The sequence below is a fragment of the Falco peregrinus genome, chromosome 8 (genome assembly GCF_023634155.1).
Source record: "Falco peregrinus isolate bFalPer1 chromosome 8, bFalPer1.pri, whole genome shotgun sequence".
Taxonomy (NCBI): domain Eukaryota; kingdom Metazoa; phylum Chordata; class Aves; order Falconiformes; family Falconidae; genus Falco; species Falco peregrinus.
Genome location: NC_073728.1, coordinates 43,552,994 through 43,557,722, shown reverse-complemented (window position 1 = coordinate 43,557,722; position 4,729 = coordinate 43,552,994). Strand labels below are relative to the sequence as shown.

The following is a 4,729-nucleotide window of genomic DNA, read 5'->3' as shown; positions in this document are numbered from 1 at the left end:
CAGGCACAGAGAGTGCTGCCCTGCCTGAGCGTGACCCCGGCTCCTCCCGCACTGAATGGGCTCTTCCCTTTGAGTGGTTCTTCTCCCCTTGAAGATGCTAGGCAGTGGGTACTCCGTATCCTTAATTGCTCATGCAATACATTAGTATTTTAAAAGCGCTGTAACTGGGAAAGCAACTGATAGCAGCAAATGTATGTTCCCTATGTAATATTTTAACATATCACAGAAACGGATTAATCTAAAAAAAACTCCCATGAAATCCAGGGTAACCAGGTGGTCATTGTGCTTGACAGTCCTGTCCTGAGAATGAGTGACTGTGTTTTGGTAGTTTGATGGCTGTGAGATGATACGTCATGTGAAGATTATCAACACGATCGCCATAAGGCACTCTGTCCTTGTCTTGCTGAGCAATTCACATGCATGATGTCTAAGAAAGTAGGAACAATCGGTAATCTATTGCAAGCCAGGGAAAGTAATCAGTAATGTGTAATGTACTCTCCTTGGACTTGCCAATCAAAATGGTTTCCTAAGCAATTTCAAAAGCCCATAAGTTATTTAAGAATGAATTCCTGGTCTTGTTCCTGGCGTGTCCAAAATCAAGCCCTAAGTGTCACCAGTGCCTATAGGAACAAACAGGCACATCAGGCTGCTGCTGACGACCCTACTGCTTAGAAAGAAAGAAGGAGATTAGAAAAGATCTGATATTTTAAAGTTGTTCTTTATCACAGCAGTGGTAACAAACGGAGAAACCGATCCCTCCCACCGAGGTTGCTCAGGACTAGAACTGCCGCGTGGGCCACGGACATGATGCAGGAGGGTTTTTGTGGCTGGCATGGGGCAACGGCAGCAGGGCGTGAGGGCAGGCTGCCCCCCTCCCTTTCACGGGGGGGAGAACAACAGCAGGTTTACAAGTTTCTGGGTGGGTGAAGAGCTCAGCCGCGCTCCGGGCGAGTGGCTGCCTGCAGCACGGGCTGCCCTCGGGAGCCTGCGAGCCCTGCAGCTCGGGGCGCTCCGCGGGCACCCTCCGGGGAAGGCTGGTACAGCTTGGACTGAAACGCCGTTTCTCTTACCCGAACGTGATGCGTTTAGCTGGGTTTCCCTCGCAGGATCTGGAGGGGATGGGGGGGGGGGGGGGGGGGGCGGTTTCAGGGTTTGGAGGAGGCGGGGGTCACTCTGCGCAGCCTTGGGGCAGAGGCGGTGCACCCTGCTTTTGACCCGCCGGCGGGGGAACGCGAGGAGTGCTTCGGCAGGCGCTGGCAGGAGCAGCCGGCGCCGCCAGGTGCCTTCCCCCGCTGCCGCAGGGTGGTGCTTTTGCCCGCCGGATCGCCCGCGGGCAGCGCCGAGCTGCTGCCCCGGCCCGCGGCCTCGCCAGGGCGCCACGCTGCCGGGCCGGCCCCGCGCCGCCCCCCTGCCCCCCGCGGTGACGCTGGGGGGGCTGGGAGCGCAAGGCCCGCCCGGCCTGGCCCCCGCCGGGGTCCCGCGGGGTGCGGGGGCAGCGGGGCCGCGCTGCGGGGCGCGCCGGGGGCCGCTGCCGGGCGAGCTGCTGCAGCGCCGGCCGAGCCCGGCAGGGCAGCTGTGTGAACGGCGCATGAAGCGGCTTCACAGCCTCGTCTCCACGGGAAAGGCTGTTGGGGTTTCATAGGGACTGAGCCAAGGTAAGCCCCGCTCGACAAATGCAGGAATGAAACACATTTCCGCATGTTTTGTGAGCTGTGCGGAAGTGGAGCTTCCCGTGTTTGTAGCAGAGGTGTGATTGCCTGTCTGCTTTTTGCAGGACACTTTTGAAATATCTACTGAAGTGCTGTCATTCCCTATTCCACTTTATGTGAGCTGTTGCAGGCACGTTTTACCCACCGAGGCATAGCACAGTGATGCTGTGCCTTGATCCTTTGCAGAGGCATGCTATGCTGTGCGGGAGGAGCTCCTTCTGCCTCTCTTCAGCCTCGGCCAGGCAGAGGACATGAGGACTGACCCAGCCTGGGGATGCAAGGACCCAGTACGTACCCCATGAGAGGTTGGCCCCTCCAAAGTCCCTGCGGGAGCATCGCCTCCCCACCGCTGCCCCGAGCACCAAGCTGCCCCCCAGCCCGCCTTGCTGGGCTTCCCCGAGGTGGTGCCAGAGCAGAGACTGCGGCCCCAGCTGTGGGCTGGGTGAGTGTCCGTGTTTTGGCTTGCTCTGTCCAAAAATGCTAAGCAGAGTGGAAATGATACTACCTTCCTCGTCTCGCTTGTCCCAAGTTTAGCCATCTTGATGTTTTTCTAAAGGGTTAATATAATTTCATTTGCATTTTAGGAAGGTTCTGGCTCTGCTAGGAGGCAGATGCTAGGGGGCATCACCAGGGGATGGCTGGTGCCACTTTCCAGGGCTTGGGTGGGTCAGACCATTTTTGCAAAAGTTACTTTCAAGAGAGATCTGAGCACTAAAGCTGGGTGTGACTGTGTGGAGCCCGAATAGCATATTTCCATGGACAAAGAATGTTGAAATCGGTCATTTGCCCTCCGTGTGTCTCCAGCTAATACACCACCAGCACGTAACGCCCTGACTCCGTACACCACCACTCACCCATCCCAGCCCACCCCCATTATTTTCCTGAACTGAACATCCTGCAGATGGAACTGGTGGCTTTGGAAATGATGTTCAGTCATCTGCCCAGGATGCTGAGTATTTCTGGCATTTGTTCAGATCTTCCTGATTTTCACGTCCAATTAATGATTCCCATCCTTCAGAGGCTGGCCAGCGTGGAAGAAGCTGATGACCCTGAGGACAGATTTTTTAAAAAGCTTGAAAAGATCTTGGAGCACAAGACCTGTTGCAAGGCAGATTGCAAGGACTATGAGTAGGTACCACAATGACGTGTCAAGAGTCAGAAGAGTTTGTGGCTCTAAGCTGTATGGCCCGTGCTGAGTGCCATCCTACATGAACAGATTTCTCAAAGACCTGAAAGTGATTTGATCCATAAGTGATTAAATTAATTTGTGTGGGTGTTACTAGTGCTGTTGCAGTCCTCAGTGCCTCAGTTTTTAAACTAAAAGGAAAGGAGAGTCAGGCTAAGAACATATGGCTTAACGATGTATTTGGAGATGGTCATTTGCTCTGTTTTCCACCTGAATAAATTTAAAGGCACAGCTGAAATTAGCATGTAAAATTTTCATTTGAAATGTAATCTACTGTCATGTGGATGCTATCAAATCTGTTAATAATTAGAACCTGGCACCTTGGCTTAAGTGCAGCCACTAATTCAAAGTCATGGTGTTTAGCTTACTTCACAGCAGTGCTGGAAATAAGGGTGCTGATTTCTCGACAGCAGATCTTTTCTGTACATTTGAACAGATTTGTTTACATATTCTTTAATTAAAGCAAATGTGATTTAGGTGCCTAGCTCCCTTTTATGCCTTTGGAAATGTTTTGCTTTAAATGTAGTGTTAGCTCCATAATAGAGACTGCCTATATGGTAGTTGATTTAGCAGAATTGAAATTAAACTGAGGTATTTAAAAGCATTTATCTCTTTTTCTCTTCCTCTGGGTTCCTGACTTTTAGCACACCCACTGTCCCAGAGGACTGACTAAAAGCTGAAGGAACAGCTGGTCTGCGTGCTGACCAGAGGATCTGGGCCTCACATCACTGTGTGTGATCTTCTCAGGTTTTCCAGAATGGAGAGAAGGCTCCTGGTACACAGCTCCACCACCCAACAACTCGCACCAGGCAGCACAGACCTGAGGAATTTGTGAACTACTGCCACCATGCAGATGGGAGAAGGGCTGAAAGATGAATGTACAATTATTCTGCAGAAATCCCTCAAAATCATAATGGGCATAATTCACAATAAATTCCAGCTCCGCTCTGAACCCTGAACCCAGTAATTAAATGATCTCTCCATTTTAAAAAGAAGTCTATACCCATTGGGTACTTTAAATAATACCATAAGTAATGTAAAATAATTATCTTAAAAATGCAGCTGTGCTGCTATTAGTTTTCTCCCCAGAAGTGTTTCAGGTTAGCTAGGATGGCTGAAGGCATCTCCAGTAGGTTTGCAAACCCACCGTCACACTGGAGGTGGCCCCAGATGGGCAGAAGGAGACAGAAGTCCTGGGTAAGTACAAAGCATGGAAAAAATGCAAGTGCTTAATTTCTCCCTGAGTATCCGAAGGCGTGTGGGAGGAGAGTGGGAGTGTGTGGACTGAGTCACTGAACATAATTTCATGTGTTTGGGTTTTATTTTAATTATCCACACCAGCAGTTTTCAGGAAATCTCCCACCTTCGTGCTCCTCCCCGTGCTCCCCTCTGGGTACCAGCACTGACAGCAGTGTGGATGGGAGGCAGCGGCTAGCATCGCGCCTTGCCAGTTTGCCCCCACTGCCCGTAGCCAGCAGCCTGCCGCCAGGCAGCGTGGGCTGAGCGCAGCGGTGACGGCAAGGCTGGGGAAGAAACTTGCCTGTCAAGGAGTCTGGCTCTGTGCTGTCCCAGAGATTTACTTAGGAGGCGAAATTATAGAACGAATGCCTGATTTGTTAATCATAGGCACCTTTTCATAAAAAGGCTGCTGTATTTAATATTAGTCTGCCTTTACAGGTGGTCTTATGCTGCAGCTGTGCATGCAGGACATGCAGTGAAGACTTCAGTGTCCAAGAGACAAAAGTATGGATACTGCTACTGTTTTGCACCTGGAAGAAAGCACCGCACATTTGTGTCATCCCAGCTACAGACAGTGCCATCCCAGCAATGTCTT

General features: G+C 51.4%; 1 long non-coding RNA gene across 1 annotated transcript; it reads left to right on the top strand.

Annotated features, from left to right (window-relative positions):
• Positions 1-1,778: 1,778 nt before the first annotated feature.
• LOC129785065 (uncharacterized) lies at positions 1,779-4,010 on the top strand. Its single transcript, XR_008748569.1, has 3 exons — positions 1,779-2,151; positions 2,728-2,837; positions 3,540-4,010. It is a non-coding gene; the product is annotated as an uncharacterized LOC129785065 (long non-coding RNA).
• Positions 4,011-4,729: the final 719 nt, after the last annotated feature.